This window comes from Apodemus sylvaticus, chromosome 18, assembly GCF_947179515.1.
Source record: "Apodemus sylvaticus chromosome 18, mApoSyl1.1, whole genome shotgun sequence".
NCBI classification, from domain to species: domain Eukaryota; kingdom Metazoa; phylum Chordata; class Mammalia; order Rodentia; family Muridae; genus Apodemus; species Apodemus sylvaticus.
Window position 1 is genome coordinate 8,596,988 of NC_067489.1, and position 22,708 is coordinate 8,619,695.

The following is a 22,708-nucleotide window of genomic DNA, read 5'->3' on the forward strand; positions in this document are numbered from 1 at the left end:
TCACTATGAGAACTGCCTCCTTAGGTTCCTCAGAGCCGTGGAGAGTCAGCGTCATGAGGGTAAGCCAGCTGTGGTGCTCTGCAGGACCTTATGCTGTGTAGTGTCAGACCTGTGAAAGATGTCATGGCTAGATGATGCTCCCCTACCCCCAAGGTAGGCCAGGATGCTCAAGGAATGTGGGTAATTGAGGATGGGATGGGAAGAGAAAGGGGGGGCATGAGGAAGGTGGCCTCCCTCGTGATGGACTCTATCCAGTCACTCAGCAGTCTCCATACATCGCTGTCATATTTCGTGAGACATCAAAGTTCGCACACATTGGAGAGATGAATCTGCAGCAGAACAGAGCTGAGACTGCCAAGCTTCAGTCATGTGTCCTGCTGGATAGAAGCCAAGGGTCCCGCGTACCCCACAGAACGTGGTCAGGAGGTCAGAACAAGACGAGTGGTCCACACATGGGTTTGGGGTGTTTCTAGGGCTCGTCTCACATCGACACTATGACGTCATTGATTGGATACTCTCTGCAGCTGAGCTGCGGGACTTCTCTGGTTGGAACTGCGTTCCCCCAAGGCTGTGTGCTAAGGGCTTGGTCCCAGCGCAGCACTGTTCAGATGCGTCTGTGGGAAGTGACTGGATTACAAGGGCTCAGACCTCACTAGTCCTTGGATGGCTTCATCTGATAGGCTACAGGAAATGACAGAAACTTAGAAGGGGGCTGTGCTTGAAGGGAGTGGGCCCACGGGGGCTGTATCTCTGCCTCCCGGCACTGTGAGGTGATGTTTGGCAGTTAAGCAAGGGTCCAGGCGACTAAAGCCTGAATCCTCAGACCCCGTGGGCCCAGATGAGCCTCTTCTCCCTTTAACTGCTCTCTGTGGGTCACCATAGAAACTAACACATGGCTCAGATTGATTTAATCCTCAAAAGAGCCCAACGACATAGGCGTTCGGTGACCCTCCTTTACACAGGGCGGGCAGCGAGGCAGAGAGAAGCTCCTTTAGGATTGTCTTCCTAACAGGAGGCTGAGCTGGGATGAGAACCCAGGCTCAGCCGCCACTGAAAAGTGGGTCTCAACCTGTGGGTCACGACCCCTTTGGGGAGCAGGGGTGTCACATATCAGACATCCTGCATCTCAGATATTTACATTACGATTCATAACAGCAGCAAAATTACATTTATAAACAGCAACAAATAAATTTAAGGTCGAGAACCACTGCTCTAGCGGGTGCTGCTTTTCCCAGAGAACAGTTCAGAGTCACATGTCGAGGTCAGGGGACAACCTTAATGAGTCAGCTTTCTCCTTCTACCACGTGGGTCCCATCCTCGGACTGAGCTTGTGTTGTCAGGCTTTGCAGAGAAAGCCCTGGCCTGCTGACATCGCTCTCCTTAAAGGCCCAGTCGTTAGTCCCCTGAGCACCACACACACACACACACACACACACACACACAGGACATTCATGGCCAACACCACATAGCGATGTGGGGGACTCTGTGGCCATGAGAAGGTGGCATCTGGAGAGGTGACACTCTAGGGCAATGAGAAGGTGGTGGCCTGAGAAACACCTGCCTACTTTTTATCTGGGGCTGCCCTCGCTTCCAGTGAACTGTGACTGTGGCCTCCAGAGACGATGGGTGACCATCCAAGGGACACTGGACCAGCCAGGTCTGGCAGTATCTACAATGGTATGTGTATCCCACTGGCTCCTGGGAAGTTACAACTACATCTAAAAAATCCCACGTTTCAGTTAAAATGGGCCTCACTGGGAATGTTCCCTGTGACATTGCTTTGTCTGGTTCACTGTGGGATATGACACCACACCACACAACACTTGAGGAGTGGCAGATCCCTCCCAGAGAAGCAAAGCAAGAGCTATCCGAGCCTCATCCAGACATGCCCTGGAGAGTTCTTTCCAATCACAGAGACAAAAGTGCCCTGGACCTCGGCTAGCAGCTCCAGACAGGAAGCTAACGAACAATGAGTGATTCACGTGCAGCTTGGTCCCCGTGCTGGGGGTGGGGGCGGTTGACGCCAGGCGCCTGCACTGGGTCCCAGCGGAGCAGAGCAGCCCGGAGCCGCAGGGGCTCCAGGCCTCGCTCTCTTCAGTTAGATTCATGGAACAGAACACACCGCGTGGCTTATGTATCACTCATTTCAATCAGGGATGTTGCCCTGACGGCAGGTATGGTTTCCGTACCAAATGTAGCAACTGCCTGAGGTTCTGTGATGGTGTCAACCATGTGTGTTCACACAAGAGAACACTCAGAGAAAATCAAGGAGAGGTGCAGTGTCTCTCATCACTGAAGGATTTATCTTATGCTCAGCCAGCCTTGTTTGCCTTAGTTGGCACTATTTTGTCATTAAGGTTGTGTAGTTGTAAAGCAAAACAGGCAAAACAACTGTTATGCTCTCCTCCAATTCCTTCTGTGGCTTCTCAGTCCCTCCATTAAGAATGTCTGAACTCCATCTCCTTACTATTTCCTCTTGATGTGTTATCACTTGCCAGCCAATAAAGACCTGGATCCGTGTGGCCTCTGCCCAGGCCTGTGCCAGCCAGCCTTTCTCAAGCAAGAACAGGAGATGCCCGGGCAGGAGCCCGGCCGGCATCCACTCACTGACTTGTTCTCTTGAACGGGCTTATACACTGTGTGGCCCAGGGAGTCAGGAAACTGAGGCAGGATTTCTGTGCAGCACTTGGAGGCAGAGCTCCCTCACCGTTGGGGACTTTTATCTTTTCCTTCTAGCCTTCGAGGGGTTCGGTGGGGCCCTTCACGCCCCGGGGGCTTGTCTGCTTTACTCTAAGCCCTGAGACTTCAAGTGTTCTTAGCCACATCCACATAGGCCTGCCCCACTCATCCAGGCCAGCCACACACCAGCTCACATCCTGATGTCCCACTTTAGCTGTTGTCTCCTGTACCCGTGGTCTGACTGCACAGATCCTCTGCACCCCAAGTCTTACCCCTGAGAAGAAGCTTGGGCTCCCATTGTGAAACTCCATGCCTGCCCATGAATGGCGGTTTTCCGCTCTCAGCTCCCTGCTCCCAGGACTGCCTAGAGGACTGCGGAGACTTCCTTTCTGCAAGGTCTTGACAGAGCCCACGGGAGCTATGGACACCAGGCCATCTCGAGATGGAGGCTTGGGCTATCCAAGACCCTCAGCTTCAGCGAACAGGTTCATGGTGCCAAAGCACACACCCACCTGGCTGGGTTTATGGTTCAGGTTGGTGCAAAGACCTTTATGAAGTCAATCCAGGAGAACAGGCAGAGCCTCCGCTTCATGGCTTCTGTGCTGGGAATGTCACTCCTGTTTTTCCTCTCCAGCATGGACAGTGCTAGAATTTCACTCCTCACACCCATCCGTCCACGTGCCTTCCCTCGCCCCTGTGCCTGGGAACTCGGTGTGTCAGTTAGATGTACACACTACCATCTGGATCCCTCATCAAAATTTCTTGGATATGTGTGACATCAGCACGCCCTTTGTTAAGACAACACGGTCTCCCTACTCTCCTGGCACCAGCTCTTGTGCTTGGGGGCTTCCTCTCTCCTGGGCTGTCCCTTCTCGAGAACAGAGTGTCCTTTGTTCCTGCAGTGAGGTGAGCACGCCATCCTGATGGGGGAGGGGTTGTTTTCCAAGGCGTGCGTCCAAAGCAACAGAATATGAGGAAGCTGCCCATTGTTCCGAGGCTCCTCCTTGTTACAGAGCCTCCCCAGTGTTGGCTGGATCATCTTCTTGCTTCTGTTTGCCCACCATTAAATGGACATCCCATCCCCTTTTTGGACAAAGGCAAATATCTGTTGGCAGGTTCTACTGTTCCTCATAAGCCATAGCTACTCTCTCATACAACGTTCCACAGTCGGCCCAGGCCCGTCTCTTGTCAGGGCGTGGTACTATGGCCCAGCCCTTCTGCTCCCTGTGAGCCCTGGAAGCCAGCTCTAGATGCTAGCCGTGACACATGGACACCTGGACTTTGGAATGACAGCATTCTGATGATGTGTAGTTTGTTTGGGGAGTCTTCAAATGTCTTGGCTCTCTGGTGGGTGTAGGGGGAACCACTTCATAGTGTAGGGCTAGTGCCCCCCCAGACCCCCTTAGAGATTTTGTAACAGTTCTCAGTGTCTGCCTCCATGGTGATGCTGGCGCCTGCTGCTATTCTACACTTGATCTTAGCCAAAAGGCCGAGAAGCAATCCCTGCTGCTATTCTAACAAAGTGTTGTGACACAGTGCCACAGCCTTGCACACTTGCTACATGGTCATTCTGGGAGTTCCAGAGATCCTGAGCTCAGGGGCAGGCAGAGTTAGTCCCTCACGGGAGGCCTCAGGGGGAACCCAGCCCTACTCTGTCCAGTCTCCTTTTGACTTGAAACCCCATTGCTGACCTCCACTTTGTCTTCCCATCCCCCTGCCTCAGAACTACTTGCCTCTCTATGGTAGACAGAGACAACATTGGTCTCAAGAGAGACTCCTATCTGAAACCTATCTGTGGCAACTGAGTCAAAGTGCACATCTTCAGGCCTTAATCAATAGTCCTACTGGTCCTCCATTAACTGAAGGCCATGCCACAGCTGTTGCTGGCCAGCCTGATGTTCACCGCTACAGAGAGCTCTGTGGACTTCAAGGTTTGGCCTATGGAGAAGGAGATGGTGTGTGGATTTCAGACTGTCAGGGAAATTAAGGTTCTCTTCACCCCCTACCCTTCCCTACCTGGAGAGTCTGGATCCAGTGTCCCTGCCTGCTGGTCCCTGGCTATGGCTTCATGAGACACCTACATGGAACTCAGAAGAAACTTTCCAAAGGCAGGTGGAACCTATTAGCCAACTCACATAAAGCAGAGCCTACAAGAACGAACTTAAAATGATGTAGGAACTCCAGTAGGAGTCCGTCTTGCTGAAATGGACTGGATTCATGTGGCAGCAGCTCTAAAACACATGGCAGCCGGTGGCCACTGCAGGGTCTATGCTGGAGGAAGTGCTTAGTCTCCCCAGACAAACCCTCTGGCTGGGACCAGGCCAGCATGCAGAGCCACTTGGGGCTGGGATGGGTCCCCTGCACTCTTGAACATGAGGGACCGTGCCTCCTCAGAGCACAATGTCCAGGACACTCTTGCATGTGACTGCATCTCTTCCAGCTGTCCTGGCTTACATAAGGGGTTCCAACCTTGTCCTGTCCTGCTCCCCTCTTTGGCAGTCCCACAGCCCAGGGATGAGCCAGAGCCCCCCCTTTCCTAAGGCAACACCCTTTGACCCATTCTTGCATACTATGACTGCTTGTCTCTCTAGCTTTGGGTGCTAAGTCCTGTGATTCAATCTCGTCTCGATCCCATTGAGGTCATAGATGACCTGGTATGTGACCTTGTGACAGTCTTCAAGAACAATACCTCTTGCCTTGAGGTCTGGATCCATGGAATTCATGCCAGGACTACAGCAAGGACACTTGCCTTCCTCTCAGGATTCAAGAGAGGAATTCTGCCCAACCCCACCTCACCGCTGAGGGAATCGGGAGGTTTCCTGAACTCCATAATGGACCCTTAGAGAGCAGGAGCTTCTAGTCTAGGGAAGCAGGGCTGGCGAGGAAAGTCCTCAGACCTGTGACAGAGGAACCCCCGATGTCTCTGTTCCACATCCCTCTGCTGACTGACGTACACTGCCACTGCATTAGGGATTGTAATAGGTTCTCAGGCTTTTTGGTCCCGTCGTCTGCCTGCTACTTGATGTCACTGACATGCCTTCAAATTAGTTCAAAAAGTTCAATCCTATTCATCTAAAACCTTCAGACCCCAGCCTCCAAACACGCCCAGCACAGTCTCAGAAGCCAGAGGAGCATGGAGATGACAGATCCTTGCTGCCCCTTCCCAGCTCCTCTCTGGTGCAACATCTCCACGCACGCGTGTACTCACAGGACTGCAGATACACAAATTCACCCGTTATACATTCTTAGGCACACAAACATGCACATGCAAGGATATGGACTTCCTATCTAGTAAAGTGGTGTTGTCCCCTGGAGGTCTGCATATTCTTCCCTGGGTGGGCATCTGTAGGGTCCCTAAATCTGAGTCACCCTCTGTGAGGAGCTTGAATGGGTGACATTGTAGTTCCCAAACTTGGCATCTGCCCAGCCCAGCACTTAAGCCTGATGCAAGGACAGATACCCTCGGAGCTGGCCACTCTGGGGTTGTGGGCTGGGGCATCTCCACCTGGGCAGAGACCAGACTTCCTCACTAGAAGCTTGTATTCTAATTCCACTCATGAGTTCTCCAGAGTGGGAGAGGGGGGCCTTGGCCATGGCTCTGTGTAGGACTGGGAGTCCTCCATGCCACTTGCCACCCTCCACAGAGCCATTCATGAACTCAGAATTTGTGCCTTGGTTTTCACCGTGGCTTTGAAATGAGATCATAGAGGGCAGGAAAGAACCAGCTGTGCCCCTCACCTCTGGATGAGACCAGCATGGTGCATAGATCCAGCTGTGCCCCTCACCTCTGGATGAGACCAGCATGGTGCATAGATCCAGCTGTGCCCCTCACCTCTGGATGAGACCAGCATGGTGCATAGATCCAGCTGTGCCCCTCACCTCTGGATGAGACCAGCATGGTGCATAGATCCAGCTGTGCCCCTCACCTCTGGATGAGACCAGCATGGTGCATAGATCCAGCTGTGCCCCTCACCTCTGGATGAGACCAGCATGGTGCACAGGCCAAGTTCGGTCTCCCTGCTTCGATTCCCAGGAGTGCTTGAGAGATATTTGGTGACGAAGTTCCAAAGTACATGAGGGTGGGGACAGAACATGGGTACGAGGGACTGAATGGTTCTGGGGGCCTTCATGTCTTTGTTAGCCTGACACTGACCTGAGTATAGGCTGAGGTGACCCAGATGGCTTTGTAGTGTTCCCTCCGATGTGACAGAAATAACCTCCCTCACTCAGCAAATCCAGGAAAGTCCCTCAGAGAAACAGCAGTAGTGTCTATGAGGTAGCCAGAAAATCCCGTTACCAGGAAAAATGTCTTCCAGCCCCTGTGGGAACCCCAGTGCCAACATGCTGCCGTGGGTTCTCTCTGGGTAGAAATACGTTCCTGGAAACAGTGTTGGGGCCCACCTCAAAGTTTCATGTGTCACCTGACGTGGAAATGAGGTGCTGTAGATGCACGGTCCTGCCAGAGAGGGGCTGACAGTCCCACGGGCAGGAGGACATGGCCGGGGGACCCGGGTGAGACCTCACACCCCCAGGGAAGCCGAGAGCGGAAAGGATGCTCCCGCTGGACTCCTCACTGAGCATGGTGCACCTCTCTCCTAGCCTCCAGTGAGTCTCCCCAGGATGGCACTGTGGCTGTCACCCAGCCTAAAACCTCTGGGCTAGTGGCTTAAAGCATATCCAGTGGGCCCTAGGATGGTACACGGCCTCCGAGTACCCATCTCACATGGCTGTGGCCACTCTGCCAGGATGCTGCTGAGGTGGCCGTGGGAACAAGACGTGGTTCCCGCCACATCCAGCTGGTGTGAGCGTCTCCCTCCCTCATCCAGGCAAACGGATGGGAATCACCTTAGCATCTCTTTCTCACCCATGAGCCTTTCTTAGCGGTGCTGGGGCTGTGGGGGTTGGGACGTAAGCCCATCAGTGCTCCCCATGCAGGCCTGTAGTGAGTGCTCTATGGAAGAAGAAATGGATGCATTTGTGTCTTCCGATGTCAGGATGTATCCAATAGCGGTCAATGCACAAGCTAGATCTGTCAGACTGGCTGCAGCTTGCCAAGCAGTCCCAATTCCCCTTGACAGCTGACGAAGGCAAATCAGGCTCGTTCTATTCTTAACTGCTGGAGCTCGATCGCCCATTACACATTACAGTGTGCATGTTCTGGAGCGACTGAAAAAGGTAAGGCTGCAGAAGCACTCAAGGACTTAAAACAGGCTTTCCTGGAGGCGGGGCGGGGCGGGGCGGGCAGAGACTAGAGTTCCTGTGGGTGGTGAGGTATGGTACTGAGGACCCAGGAGAGCCAAAGGAGACTCACAGGGCTGCATTGGGTTGTTGGGTAGACGCGGCTCAGGGTCGAGTCCAGCAAGGTGCATGACCATGGAGACTGCAGAGGCAAGACAGGCCTGGGTCTGGATTGAGGGTTAGACAGACCCTTGGCAGAGCTACAGCCCTGGGGACAGGAGAAGTCCTCTGCCTGTTGGTAGCGCTCTGATGCAAACACTATGGCAGACAACAGACTTGTCTGGCCATTGACATCACATTGACGTTGCCCTCTTGCTGGGGTCCAGTTAAAGGTGTTACACCCTCCTGCAGTGGTCTGGTCTTTCTGATGATTTCAGTGTGAGTTCATATGGTGCTAGTCTACTTTGCTAAGTTTACAGGTGGGACCTTACTCTGAGGAGCAAGCTATCTGTGCCTCAGCCTGTCTCGTGGCTGCTATTGGGCAGTTTGGGGTCTACTTGCACTATAAGGGGCAGGGTCACACTGCCTCTATGTTTGTGCTCAGAATGAAGCCAAACTGAGTGACTCTGGGCGAGGGACAGCCTGAAGCCATTGTTCCATTCAGTATGGAGTGCCTCGGAGCATAGCAGCCTGATATCAACACCTGCTGTGGGCACTGCAACTTACGATAGCTGTCTGCCGTCTGCTCATCAACTGAGCTCACCACCACCTGTGCCCTAGCAAACCAGATGTGGCCATCTGTCTTAGTCAGGGTTTCTATCCTTGCACAAACACCATGACCAAGAAGCAAGTTAGGGAGGAAAGGGTTTATTGAACTTATACTTCCACATTGCTGTTCGTCACCAAAGGAAGTCAGGACTGGAACTCAAGCAGGTCAGGAAGCAGGAGCTGATGCAGAGGCCATGGAGGGATGTTCCTTACTGGCTTGCTTCCCCTGGCTTGCTCAGCTTGCTTTCTTATAGAACCCAAGAGCACCAGCCCAGGGATGGTACCACCTACAAGGGGCCCTCCCCCCTTGATCACTAATTGAGAAAATGCCCCACAGCTGGATCTCATGGAGGCACTTCCCCAACTGAAGCTCCTTTCTCTGTGATAACTCCAGCCTGTGTCAAATTGACACACAAAACCAGCCAGTACACCATCTATCCTCAAGAAGCTAATTAAAAGAACCAAATTAGTTGAAAAAGCAGGGAAAAAAAGATTTATTTTATATGGCCATGTTAGGAAGAGTTTCAGCCACCACCACCCTCTCCCAGTTCATCCTGAATGTGGCCACACAGAATTTATCTCCTTTGAAAACGTGGCTCTTCTGCATGGCTATCAGGCATGATCTAAAAGTGTTCTGACCTTGGTTCCTACTTTGATTCTGTGTATTATATGTGTTTTAGATATCGACAAATTCCACCTCAAGGCTGAGGAGCTAAAACTGAAATTTTAAAAACTGTAACTGGCCCGACAGATATCCCAAAGTATGCATCCCTCGATCTATCAGACAACTGAAACAATGGACCCAGACAAATGGAACTTTCCACAGCAATCTCATGCTAGGAGAAGGGAAGTGGCCAGCCAGGGGAGTACTGTGTCCCAAAAGAGACTCAGCTTGTGGGACCACCTTACCAAGACGAGCCTAATCCCAGGCAGCAAGAGGCGGGAGACCTGGCCTGGGCCGGACAATTCAGTCACACATATCTGTTCCTTTCCATTTGAACCTTACCCTCGTCTCAGGGCCCCAGGGAGGCACCAGGTGGTGGTGGTGCCTCTCTGGGTCTCTTTGCCCCTCTTCTGTACGTCGTGACGGTGAATAAATGTTTTTCTTGCTTTTAAAATGACTTATTGAGGGCGGGTGGCCAAGCCTGTCTTGTTGGGGCACAGGCAGTGACCCTTGTGTTTGTAACATGACTGCACACATGAAAGTATGTGCCTATTCCAGAAACTTTAAAAATTGCCACAACCCGTGTCTGTAACTACTGGGCATGCATCCACTTGCATATGTGTCCACCTGTGTGGTTGTGTCAGTCGGGCTGGCCAGTAAGCTCCAGGGATCTGCCAGTCTCCACTTAAGCTGGTGATGACTCCGTGATGGTCCGGGATCCATTTGGAGAGTCATACATGCTCCTTGCAGGGAGGGAAAAATTTGTGGGCTTCTGCACCCAGGCCCTGCTCACAGCTCCACCTCAGAAGGGGAGGATCCTCCAGGCCTGCCCACCCTGGGTCTGCTTTCTTCCTCCTCCTCCCTCTCCTCCTCCCCTTCCTCTTTCTCCTCCCCCTCCTCCCCCTCCCCCTTTCCTCCTCTTCCGCCTCCCTTTCTCCTGTGGCTGTTCTTCCAGAACAGTTGCTAGGGACCGGCTGGTATCCAGGTGTAGCCTTACAGCACCCTGCCCCCTGGGGCCTGGCCTGGGGTTGAGCTGCTCCCATGGGTCCCTTTGTCCCACAAGCCAGGCAGTGAGAAAGAAGGAAAGAGGCCTGCCTCTGGACCTGGATCGCTGAGTCTCTTCGAGCAGCTGGGGGCAGGGCTTACCTTGTGACCCGGGCAACTGCTGAAACAGAGATCATTTTAACCCAAATCCCTTGGCAAGGTCCTAGAAACAAATACTTCCTGTTAGGTCAGAGTCAGACCTGTCCCAGTGGGGGACACTACTGTGCGTTCTCTCAGGGAGGCGGTAGAGCCAATGCTAGGGCCTGAGGCTGGAGAGAGGTTTCCAGGGTTAAAAGCACTGGCTGCTCCTCCAGAGGACCTGGGTTTGATTCCCAGACCCTGGGAGGCTGCAGTATAATCCTCTTTAATCCTAGCCCTAGGGCACAGACACCCTCTTCTGGCCTCTGTGGGCATCAGGCACACGCGTGGCGAGCACACTTACTTGCAGACCAAACACACATACACAGAAAATAAATAAATACTATTCAAAGAAAAAAAAGCCAGGCTCTTGTATCCCAACAAGCTAGATTCAGCCCCCCACCTCAAACCGCCCATAAAGAGACGAATAACAGTGGCGGAGGTAATGGGTCCAGTGACCCTTATCTGTCCTTGGCGCACAGGCATGAGCTTTAGGTATAAACAGTAAGAGTTAGAGAGGGACACGAGGTATGCACAATTAAGGAGTCCCGGTCTTGTGGTCTAGTGCGGACTTGAGTTCACAAGGTGGTCTTCAGAACTCTTCACCTTTGAGGGGACAGGGTGTTTCTCTGAAGATGACGGCTGCTGCTCCTGGCGTGGTCTCACCCACCCTGGGTGCTGGGCCTGTCTGTGAGCTGCTGCTAGCCTGGAATTGCAGTTGCATTGGTTACCTTTTATTGCAGTTGTAACAAAACACCTGAGGAAAGGCAACTTAATGAAGAAAAGGGTTTATTTTGGCTCTCAGCTGAGGGTGTCATCCCTCTCAGGTGGGGAAGTTCCCGTGTCAGCAGCCAGAGGTCAGAGGTCACGTTGCTTCTGTCAGAATGCAGGGGGCGATGGGTACAGCTGCAGAGCTCTTCTCCTCTGTCCTCAGTCCAGGACCCGAGCTCATGGAACAGTGCTCCTCACAGCTAAGGGGGGGTCTTCCTACTAGAAATGCTGCCAAAGGATGTCCAGAGGCTTGTCACCCCGCTATCTCTAGACCCTGCCAAGTTCATAATCCACATTGACCGTCACCCAAGGTGGCTCAAGAGAAAGACTGAAGACTCTAGGAAGATATCTGCACCTGTAGCCAGAGTGAGGCAGCGACATCAGGCCCCATCCTGCTTCTGGTACCCAAGCAAGTAGCTGCTGCTTTGTCTTCTACATCCCTGTCCCATCAGTTCCCTAAGTGCAGGTTCCTTAGTGTGAGACAGGGGGATGGCGGTGCTGTACCTCAGTCGCCAGGAGAATGGAGTCGGCCCTTACACGTGTGCTCCCGAGAAGGCTTAGAACATCGAGGCGCTCCAGGATGCTCCGTGACCGCCTTCTCCGATGGAGGCACCGGCCTGACATGGGGGAGGGGTGAGCAGGTTCTGGAGCTGAGGGGCACGAGTGTGACTCCCCCAGGTCTCAGTCTTCGGATGTCACACACTTGAAGTGTCAACTGACCTGACTCCCAGGACCACAGGCACAGTGCTTCAGCACTGCAGAGCCCAGGGCTCCCTTGTCCATGTGGAGACCTGCTGCATCTGAGCTGTACCTCTGAAATCCCTCGTCCTTTGCTTCATGAGATTATTTAAAACCAAAGCCACTGCTGCAGCGTGTTTGAGGGCTTAGTTTTCATACAAGCAATACGTTCTGCTATCTTATTATAATATATACATGCTGGGCTCTGTGGTGAGGGTGCACACAGTTCAGGGAGCTATGGTGTTGGAGCACATATGTTGGCCATTGTGGTGCTGATACATGTATTCTTGGATACTGGTCTTGGTTCACATGTATGTTACTGCATGTACAACATGTTGGGACACACATGTTGGCCACCATCGTGCTGGTACACATACATGTTGGTTCATGTTTGCGCTGTTGCATACCATGGTGCTGATATACTCATGTTATTGGGGTCTGTGGTCCTGGGGTTCGCATGCATTACTGAAAACCACAATGCCAGGGCATTGGTCCTGTTGGCAAGAACTACAGTGTGAACATTCATCTGCTCTCCACACTGAACTCCCCCAGGCCTGTACAGAATTCAAATCTCTTCTAAAACACTCCTTCTCTTAAGGAAGGATGCGACCTGTCCTCCCAAACAATAAAAAGATGGCCCCAGCTGGAGGGGCAGGTGTTCACCACCGTGTGCATTGCAACAGTACCCTGTGCACCAGCAACCCGGAATCTGTGTGGAGCCGGTGGTGTCAGATGCAGACTGTGGCCTTCTGCCAAACATGGCGAGGTTAGAGAGCCCTGGGCCTACAGCTGAGCTTCCTTCTCGCAGACCTGTGTCTTAGGTCTGGCACCGCCCTTGCAGGGAGAGGCAAATCCTGCCCCAGCCACCCACCGACTCCCTCTTACCTGGGCATGCGACCTCGTGGAGAGCGCGCTCTGGGCTGCTGTGGCCTCTGCACCTGCCCCGCATCGGCAGGAGGTAAAGGGGGCATTGGGCTCAGGCTTGGTGTTCTTTTGGTGGTTTGGTATCGTGTCCCTGCAGCAGCTATTCCTAATCCCGTAGGACAGAAGCCCTAAGGGAGAGGGGGAAGGGCAGGGGCAGACCTGTGCGCCTGCGTAGCGGGGCTTTCAGATACCCCCTTGATGCAAACTAACCTCCCAGGTGCTCAGGTGGTGCACCCGCATGACTCCAGGTGCGGGGTGGTGATACGCCCGGCAGGCTCAGTGCTTCCGCTTCCGCCTAGCGCCCCCCTCCTCCCCATCAACGCAAAGCGCGCCCCCCCTCCCTGTGTCGCGGAGACCAATCCCGGGAAGCCAAGAAAAGCGCCACAACCCCCTCCCCGCTCCAGCCGTGCCCCCTCCCCACGGCTTAGCCCCACCCGACAGCACCTCTGGTGCAGCGGAGGACGGTCTTCTGGGGATCTGTTTTGTTGAATCGGAGGATGAGGTTTTGGCTGAGAAATGAAGAGATGGCCCTAGAAGAAATGGTGCAGAGATTAAACGCGGTTTCCAAGAACACTGGTAGGAGGAGCCGCTGGCCTTGATTATATTCTTAAGCTTGACATCATTTGTTGAATTGCAGAGAATTGCATCTAATGGCTCTATAACCACCTTCATTCACGTTCCCCTAGCACTGGTGACAGAAGAGGCAGGCGCGATGGGCATTTCTGGTGTCTGACAGGCTTTGTGGATTGACAGTGATTCTCTTCTGCTTGGCTCAGTTTGGGAATTCCGGATTAGTTGCACTGGCTTTCTAGGAGATGAGGGTTTGTATGCAGAGCCATTTGCCTGGGGGGGGGGGGGGGAGGTCTGCAGGTCTGCTTGGGGACAGCACCTCATTTGCTGCAGTGGCCGTGGAATTATGAGCCCAGAGTGGCCCAGGGTCCAAACCCTGACCCTTCAGACACTGGGATGGGAGGCAACAGATGTTCAGTTATGGGAAAAAATCCTCACCATGCACTGTCCAACCTTAAAGCAAATGTTTGAAATAATATAGGTTAAAAAGAGGGAGAGTGGGGTAATTAGAAATTAATTTTCAGGATTAATTGTCTGATTACTTAAAATAAGCCACGAGGGACACGCTGCCACCTCCTGTAGATCTCAGCCCTCGGAGCTGGCAGGGTGCATCTTGCTGTTGGCCTCCCCATCAGCTGTGCTGAGGGCTCCTGCCACACTGCCGAAGCAGGTACCACTGACTCGTTGTGTCTGGCATGGGAGGAAATAGTGGTTTGCTATTAAAAGTAGGTTGCTGTTTTTGTCATGTGTTATGTGATATGTGTCATTATCTAGTTTTATAACTAATATTTTCCTCAGGCATTACAATTTAATTCGTTCTCTGGATTGGGTGTGGCACCCACTCCCTGTATTAAATGACTAAATCAGCACGAGCATCGCGTGTAGTGGTCTCCCCGACACTTGTGTCGACACTTGTGTAGAGGGTTAGTTTATAGCGCTGGCCTTGCCAATGAAATGGCTGCTTATTATAAATGGTGAAAAGAAAAGACAGACGCTTGTGCCATCTGTGCCCTTCCGCTTAGAAATGGGGACCATTTTTCTGGGTGTGTTTGCGCAAGGTCTGGATGAATGTGGAGCAGGAGCTGCCTGCCCGTCCAGGGGACCTGAGGAAGGAGCGGGACTCGCTGCTCTTCCCACCTGTGCTTGGCTGGAGTCGGGGATCACAGAGTGGAAATTGCTCCAGCAGTTACATCATCCCTGAGTTTTAGATACTGGGGTTTCCTCGTGGGCTCTGAAGGACACAACATGTGTGTTTTAAGTTGTAAAAAGGCTCCTGGAGGAGCAGAACCTGGACCAGATACTCATTGAGTGTGCTTGTCCCCTTGGAGGGGCCCTGATGGCCTCTGTTGTCTCACCAGAAGCAACAGCTCCCCAGTCTGTGCCCTCTGATGTTTCTGCAGTACAAGAGTTGCAGATTTCACTCAGACCTGAAGGCGTGGTTAGCAGGACCCTGTGATGTGAGCATCCCATTGTTCAGTGGTGGGAGGGAGATGTCGCCTGCACCTGCACCTGCACCTGCACCTGCACTGTGCCTGTACCTGCACTATACCTGCACCCGCACTGTACCTGCACCTGCACTGAACCTGCACCTGCACCTGCACTGTACCTGTACCTGCACTGTACCTCCACCTGCACCTGCACTGTACCTGCACCTGCACTGTACCTGCACCTACACCTGCACTGCACCTACACTGCACCTGCACCTGCACCTGCACTGTACCTGTACCTGCACTGTACCTGCACCTGCACCTGCACTGTACCTGCACCTTCCTGCCTTTCCTACCTCTCTCCTGTTCTCAGCATAACCCAGTCTGCTGTGGCATTGGGGAGGTGGCTCTAGCGGTTAGGGGCTATATGTCATGCAGTGGGAACAGGAGTTGTGCATACAGAATGCAGGTTCTTGCTTCCACCGCTGTAGGGGAGTGATAGAGGTCTTGTCATAATTATCACTCAGAGTTTGCATTCTGAGCATGTCCTCAAGAGTCCCTTCTAGCAGAATGCAGCTCAAGGTCATAGGGTCGTTCCTGTTCCAGGGGCATGTCAAGGTCATGGCCAGAAATGGGTAGATAGTTCTGGAAGCTTGAGCTGGAGACTGGTGAAGCAGCTTAGAAGGCAGGGCCTGGGCTTACAACCGAGGGCTGCGACTTCCTTAGAGCTGCAGATCTGACCTTCTGCCACTCTCCCCTGTGCTCACAGCCAAGGAGGGAGCCCGTGCTGTTTGGGTCATGCTGCTGCGGTCTCTCTCCATATTTGGATGTCAGATGCCATGACCCAGAACTTTTTTACCTGGGCTGTTTGGCAGGGCGTGATGCCTGCTATTCAGGATCTGTACTGTTTGACCTTGAGCATTTAGAGTTCATGTGTATTTCTGAGCCTGATCTTCGTCCTGATGCTAGACAACAGCAGAACACTTCCAGGTACTTGGGCTCCTTTCCAGCAGTTTCCTCAGTTTTGGTTTTCTCTTTAGATTTGCAGGATTTGTTGAAAAACAAGAAACATTTAGGGGAGAAATGGTGGGCACTTAGTTCGTTGAATGTTCGATCAAGTCAGTGGAAAAGCTGGTTAAAGACAAATGCAAGCCTCCCTGGAGTGTCTGACTGAGGAAGGCAGGGCAGTGAAGTCTGAGAAATTTCACTTTAAAATTCCTAGATGGTGAAGATGGTGCAGGCCCAGGAATCAAACTTGAAAACTTTAAATCTGGCCCCACCTTCTTCGTTGACAGGGACTGGAGGTGCTTTTATAGGTGGATGGCTAAGGGATGGGTAGATGGATAGATGGATAAAATGTAGACAGATGTGTGAGTGATGGGTGGGTAGATGAAAGTGCATGTGCACATATGGATAGGTAGTGGAGGAATAGATGTGTGTGTGTGTGTGTGTGTGTGTGTATGTGTGTGTGTGTGAATGGATGTGGGTAGATGGATGTGTAAAAGGATACAGGTGGAGGCATGGATAGATAGGTGGACGATATACAGATGGACAGATTGTCACAGGGTGTCATGATGAGTAAACAAGAGACTAGGTGGGTAGATGGGTGTGTAGATGCATGTGTGGATGGATAGCAAGGGAATGGATTGATGTGTGAATGGATGGCTGTGTAGAAGGGTAGATGGATGATGGATGTCTGGGTGGGTGGATGTGTGGGTGGATGAGTGGAAAGATGGATGATGGATGGATGGATGATAGATGGATGGTGGATAATGGATGGATGATGGATGGATAGATGGATGATTGATGGATGATGGATAAATGGATGATGGATGGATGATGGATGGATGATGGATGGATGATGGATGGATGCCTGGGTGGATGCCTGGGTGGATGCCTGGGTGGATAAGAGGATAGATTGCTAATAAGTGGGTAGATGGATAGGAAAGTGGATGGATGAATAGATGGATGGACAGATGGGCTGATGGATGGATGGATCAGGCTAGATGGGCAGATAAAATTACATGCAAAACAGTACAATGTAAGTTATGTCATGTTTTAATATCAGCCAAGTTTCAATTCTGAAAGTAAGAACTTTTAATTAGCTATATTCAACTGCTCAATCATTGGCTTGCCTCAGAACATGGATGATGAGGGGATGTTGGTGAGCCTGTCTGACTCCGCCCCCTGTGATGCAAACATCTGATTTCCCTCCTACCCTTTCTGTCATCTCCACAAAGCTAGCTCACTATGGTCTAGGAACTAAACTTCAGTTTTTAACTGCTAATTCAACCACTTGGAAGTGTTTGACCTGGTGCCATCTGAGTAGTGTGTGTGTGTGTGTGTGTGTGTATGTGGTGTGTGTGTGTGTATGTGTGTATGTGTCTGTCTGTCTGTCTGCCTGCCTGCCTGTCTGTCTGTCTTGCTTCTCTGGAGAAACCTATATCCATGATGGTGTCTTCTGAGGAGATGCTGGGCAAGTGAGATGTAATAGCTATTTCTACCTCTCCTCTTTGGAGAAGGCTGAAGTGACAAGTGAGTGTTCGTTGTGTGGCTGACATGATACTTGAACTTTCTTGGCAGATTTTGGATGGAAGTGAGGCTAGGGGAAGGACCAGGCTGAATGCCCAGATAGATACAGAGTGAGCTCAGATACGTTTGGAGTGGTCTGTGACAAAGATGGCAACAAATGCCCATCTGTAACATGTGGTTCCTGTTCTGCGAGTCCCTGAGAGGGGTATTTACCTCCAGTGTTTTAACTGGAAAAACATTTCAGTCAGATGGCTTCAGTGTGGTTGTCTTGATGGCGCCCCTTAGCTAGCCTGTGCCTCCATGTCCCAGGTCCACACCAAGACAGCCAGACTCCAGCAGTGTCAGTGTCTTGGTCTGCCCCTGTCAAGTTGCCTCTTTCTGGTCTGGTGATGTGCCTGCCCAATGCATCCTGTCCCCACTGAGATGCATCCTCTTCCTTTTTCCCCTGCTGGCAGTCCAGGGCTGATCCTTCTCATCCCCTGAGGCAGCTCTTGCTCTGGCTGTCCTAGGTGTAGCCTTGCGGTGTCACTTCCCACTCTCCCAGGCCATGTGACCAATGCCTGCATGTTTTCACTTGGCACTGTCAGAGCTGAAGCCAACATGGCTGACCATTGCCTGACTCCCAGAGTCCTCAGAGGAGGCTTGGCCAACCTTCTGAAAGTGGCTGTTTGTTCTCAGTGAGCCGCCATGCCTGTGGCTCTATGCCCTACCTCATACAGGCCTGTGTTCGCCACAGCTGTACCTCACGCAGGATGCCTGCACGCTCACACACATTCATACTAACATGCTGCTGTCTCGCTTACTTAAAGGGCAATGTCACAGGGCTGTAGTACAGAGACACCTAGCTCTGCTAGTGACATGCCACCTCTGCAGAGTCACCTCGACAGCTCCAGCGGCCACCTGTCATGCTGGGGCAGTGACAGACTTCCGCTGAGCTCCATGCTGCTCCCAAGGGATCCCAGATGTCTGCAGCTCAGGAAAGGGACGAGCAGCATCCACCCTGCTGCACATGCGTGGTTGTGAGTTATGCACTGGCTCTTCAGGGAACTGATGTGTTGGGCTTTGCATATAGAACACACAGGAGCAAAATGATGTCTGCGTGGTTGTCTTAGAGCCCAAGGGTGAGCACTAAATTCCTAAGAGATGAATGTCTTCCCAAATCTATGAATTAGAAAGCTGAAACTAGAATCCAGACCTGGATTCCTAATACTCCAGAGGCTTAGACTATGTCACGGTGAGGGGAGGAGCAAGCACTCACCTAAGATACCAGGAAACTGCTACATGAACTTATTCTTGGGAGATGCAAATAAATACGACTACTCCCAGATAGAACACCGACATGGACCAAAGCGCAGTTCCAGCAACAGCCAACTGGAAGGCCCAACGGGCTTGTCATACATATTTAACAGCACACGGGTTATTTATAGAGTGTGTGTGACCCCCAGAGCGCCGTATCGTGGAAAGTGTTATTTCAGAACGGCTGGCTTCCCTCATGGTTGCACGGATGGAGCTCTGCCTTCTGTTAACCTTCCATCTTCTAGCCACAAGGCCACATTCAGCTAGCGCAGACTGCAGGGGAGAGGTGTGCGAGAGAGCTGCGCTCTCCCAGACGAGGGCCTGTGGCTCTCTCCATACGGGCCTGATTCTGAGTGGTTCTTGTGGGTAGCCACAGCCGTGGATGAAGATGGCTGTTTTGCTTGGAGGACAGTGCTCTGCAGCACGGGCTGTTTCTACCTTTGCCCAACATCACTCCCGACAGTGGTAGAGCCCTGGCGGAATTTTTGGAAAACAGAGGAGTGTTTTATCAGCTCTGCCCCTCTCTCTCAATCTCTCTCTCTCTCTCTCTCTCTCTCTCTCTCTCTCTCTCTCTCTGTGTGTGTGTGTGTGTCTGTCTGTCTCTGTTTCTGTCTCTCTTTGTGGTGTGTGTGTGTGTGTGTGTGTGTGTGTGTCTGTCTGTCTCTCTGTTTCTGTCTCTTTGTGGTGTGTGTGTGTGTGTGTATGTGTATGCTTGTGTCTGTCTCTCTGTTTCTGTCTCTCTTTTTGTGGTGTGTGTGTGTCTGTCTCTCTGTTTCTGTCTCTCTCTTTGTGGTGTGTGTGTGTGTGTGTGTGTGTGTCTGTTTATGTCTCTCTCTTTGTGGTGTGTGTGTGGTGTGTGTGTGTGTGTGTGTGTGTCTGTCTGTCAGTTTCTGTCTCTCTCTTTGTGGTGTGTGTGTGTGTGTGTATGTGTGTGTGTGTGTCTCTGTTTCTGTCTCTCTGTGGTGTGTGTGTGTGTCTGTCTGTCTGTCTTTCTGTTTCTGTCTCTCTCTTTGTGGTGTGTGTGTGTGTGTGTGTGTGTGTTTCTGTCTCTCTCTTTATGGTGTGTGTGTGTGTGTTTGTGTGTGTGTGTGTGTGCAGGTACCTGTGTGTAGAGTCTAGAGGATAACTCCAGGTGCGGTTCTTCCCGCACCTTCCATTCACCTTGGTTTTGAGGACAGGATTTGTCACTGTCCTGGAGCTGGAGGATTTCCCTAGGCTGGTGGCAGAGGGATCCACCCTCCTCTGCCACCCAGCACTGGGATTTCCCGTTTGCCCCCACTGTGCCGAGCATTGTCCTGTGGATCAAACTCAGGAGGTCCTCATGCTCGCAGTCCAAGCTCATTGCTCCCTGAGCATCTCCCAGTCCAGTCCTCGCTGTTGGCTCTTGCTCACCAGGTGCTTGTCCATGGGATGCAGGACAGGCTGAAGTAGAGAGTCTTTCCAACTGTCTGGATCCTTACTCCAAGGACTCAGCAGAGCCATCCAGCATGGTTTGTGGTGACCCTGACAGACACAGGCCCAGCAACTGTAAAAGGATTCCTCACTCTGGTCTCTTCTCAGACAGCTTGTGGTTTTCCTGAGTTACCTTGCAGAATAGGCATGAACGGGGAAAGCACTGTCACAGATAAGGGTTGGCCAGGTAGTAACTTGGTACTTGTTCCCCTCTTGTGAACTATTTCCTATGCCATCTATCCATTTGTCTGTCCACCCACCCATAGTAAGCATCCACTTGCCTGACTGTAAATCAGGTCACAGTGTCTGCAGGTCATATAAAAATACACAGTGTGTGGGTCTGGGGATGCCTCAGTGGGTAAGAGCACTTGCTGTGTGAGCATGGAGGCCCGAGTTCAAATCCTCATCCTCAGCACCTACATAAAAGTCATATGTGTAATGCATGCCTATAACTCCAGTGCTGCAGGGTGGAGGCCCCGAAGATCCCAGGAGCTCCCTGACCATCAGCCTAGCAGGGCTCAGAGAGAAACTCTGGTGAAAAGCATCACAGCGCAGAGTGATAGAGTAAGACATCCCCTCCTCTGGCCTCAGTGTGTGAGCACATGGGCATGTATGCGTGCTTGCACACACACACACACACACACACACAGAGGCCCACATGCATACACAGTCACACACTCAAACACATCCACTCACGCACAAACTCTCACACACACCCACCCACACGCATGTACACACTCATGCATGCATGCATGCATGTACAAACACACAAAAGAAAATACAGTAACTACAATAGAAAAGAGAAAAACTTATACTAAGTGCTGCTACTGTTGTGTCTAAGGAAACAGGTTCAAAGTGTGAGGCTGCGGATGGCAGCATTTTAGGGCGGAGAACAAAGACCAAAGCATCTTTTAAGATTATTTTCATGAATTTATTTTACAGTGAGTGTCTCTTGTCTGAGCTTGTGTGTGTGTGCCATGTGTCTGGTGCCCAAGGAGGCCAGAAAACGCTGTTCATGAGCTCCCGGCACTGGATTCACAGACAGTTGTGAGCTGTCATGTGTGTGCTGGGAATCGAACCCAGGCCCGCTGGAAAAGCAGCAAGTGCTCTTAACCACGGAGCCATCTCTGCAGCCTTCAGGCGAGATAGCTTACATGTGATATCTTGTAATGGAGACTGTGAATGTAAATATGAAAGTTAATTGATGAAATACTTAAGCTGATACTTATTACAAAAAATAAGGCTGTGAGTGAAGACCCCAGTGTCTGGCCGTTTCCCTGGCTCATACCAAGACCTGCGTGTACTGTTTTCCCAATCTATAGACTGGTTCAGAAGGAAGCAGAGCAGACCTCCTAGTCACCCAGAGCTGGGAGCATGAGATCACGTGGGTCTGTGATTTGCAGGGTTGGTGCCGTTTGTTAGGCAGCTCATTGTGCTGTTGGTGACTGAGGCAGTACTGAGCCTCCATGGTCAACGGAACAACTGGGCATCTAGATAGGAAGCCTCCCTTCTTGTTAAACAATGTAATGTCAGTTGTTGTTCTCTGGTGTTGTCAAAGGAACACCTACCTGAGATTGGGCTGTACACACTACACTTTGGAGAGCACCGTCCTGTCCCCAGGGGTCTAAGCGGCACATGGAGGAGCAGTCGGTGGGAACTGGGAAGCAGATATTGATTGAGGGAAATATTAGGCGTCATTCATAACCTGGAGATGCATCCAGCTCCATGGGTGGCTGTACTGTGCAAGCATGACATCACTGCAAGGATGTAGCATCACAAGCTTTGATGCCTTTGGGATTCTTAAGCCCTGTCTCTGGGGATACCCTGGTGACTTGTAGTATGTCACAGACACTTCAAAGGCAGAGGCTAAAAGACACTTTGAGCATTGCAGAAAGGAGGGGCTGGGTTTGGGTTTGCAAAAATCCTGCCCACTCAGGTCAAATGCTGGCCCTACTGCACCCTGTGGCTGCAGACCGTCTGGGCAGTTGTGGCCCACTGTGGATGATGGTCTTCTGTCTGATAACACCAGAGCCACCCTCTGGCAGGAGAGTCTTTTAGGGCTGTGGCACAGAGGGCTTGGGCTGGAGTTCAGCACACAGCTCTCTAAAGAGACCATAAAGTAAGGGCTTCTGTTTGCCTCAAAGGACCCTCTGTCCTCATCCAAATCCTGAGAGATCGCAAATGTTAGGAATCAGATATCTGGGAGGAGTCATTCAAGAAAGTTTGAAGCAGTCAGTTGGGACACACAGACCCGCCAATTGTTTTCTGAAAGTCACGGAGATTCGGTGGCTCTGGTGGCTCTACACTGGCTTTTCAGTAAATGCTCTGGGTTTTCCTTTACTCCCTCTATAATGCTGTTAAAGAAACAAAGCCAGTCCCCAAAGCATAAAATCCAATTTCTCAACTTGAGAGGCAAGCCACATAGCTGTACTGTTTAACCCGTGAAGTAAAGAACCAGTTTTAAATGTTCACTAATGGAATTGTTGACCAGGTAGCAGACTAGGTGGAGAACTGGCACCCCACACAG

General features: G+C 51.7%; 1 protein-coding gene and 1 long non-coding RNA gene across 7 annotated transcripts in view; one reads left to right on the forward strand and one right to left on the reverse strand.

The window, feature by feature from the left end:
- The window catches only part of Mcf2l (MCF.2 cell line derived transforming sequence like), a 147,239-nt gene that overhangs the window by 30,873 nt on the left and 93,658 nt on the right, over window positions 1-22,708 (forward strand). The window lies entirely within an intron of this gene.
- LOC127668642 (uncharacterized) lies at window positions 10,818-13,147 on the reverse strand. 2 transcript variants are annotated; one of them, XR_007974134.1, is made up of 2 exons: window positions 12,866-13,147; window positions 10,818-11,177 (listed from the first exon to the last, which is right to left on the reverse strand). It is a non-coding gene; the product is annotated as an uncharacterized LOC127668642 (long non-coding RNA). The 2 variants fall into 2 exon arrangements; XR_007974135.1 differs by having other exon boundaries at window positions 10,818-11,859.